Consider the following 980-nt stretch of genomic DNA (forward strand, 5'->3'; position numbering starts at 1 on the left):
CTTATGAATAAATCAAGATCTACTTTAATTTAAAACACGAGTGCAAAGGATTCACAAGTACAGACGAGCAGGATCGTTTGTTTCAATTACAAACCCTTTCAAAGCCCGGCTCTTTTGCATAAAAAAAGCATGTATCTGGAGTACAGAAACATCTTACATCAAAAATTTTCCAGTGCAGCTAAGGAGGAGCTAAATTAATTCATTTCAGCCAACTTCATCAGCCCCAGAGTTAGCCCTCCAGCCTAGGCAGAGCACCCCGATCCTCCCCTGGCTGTGTGCAGAATGGGACGGGGACAGCCACGGCATCCCTCAGCAGGTACCAGAGACAGCCGAGGGGAACCAGCCCTGGAGGCGCCTCCCTCGCCCCGGCTGCAGAGCCAACCCACCCGCCTCGCAGACCGGGTGCCCGCCGTTTGCTGGCTGGCATCAGTGCAGATGAATTCCATCCCAAATTACTTCAAGTAATCAACTGTGGCTTCAATTTTGAAGCAGGATCTTTAACCAGAGTAAATAGCAGAGGCCAGAGGTTGTCACCATCTTCTGAAGAAAATGCAGTTACGAGGTTGGTTGGAGACAGTGGGACTGCCCCAAGAATAACTTAAATTCCAATAAATTGTACCGGGACTTTCAAAACCGGGTCCCAGTTCCACAGAGAAGATTATATTCTGGAGACCTCACAACACCACACCATGACTGCACAATGTCACGTCTGACCCAGGCCACTCACCTCGACTACCTCACTGAGCAGAAAGCATATCGTACAAAATACCTACGTCTACTTGAACACAACTGAGAGAGCTGTCGAGACAGCCAGTAACCTTCGAGCGGATCCACAGAGGGGTGCTGGGGAAGGGCACACCGGCAACGGACAGCCAGAGGGTCCCTCTCCCCGTGTTCTGCAGCAGCAAACAGGGGAGGCTCCACAACCCCCCTCCCACGAACACAAACCCCTCTGCTGGGACAGCCAGAACTCTGCTGGA

This window comes from Buceros rhinoceros, unplaced genomic scaffold (genome assembly GCF_000710305.1).
Source record: "Buceros rhinoceros silvestris isolate BGI_N320 unplaced genomic scaffold, ASM71030v1 scaffold9390, whole genome shotgun sequence".
In the NCBI taxonomy this organism is placed as follows: domain Eukaryota; kingdom Metazoa; phylum Chordata; class Aves; order Bucerotiformes; family Bucerotidae; genus Buceros; species Buceros rhinoceros.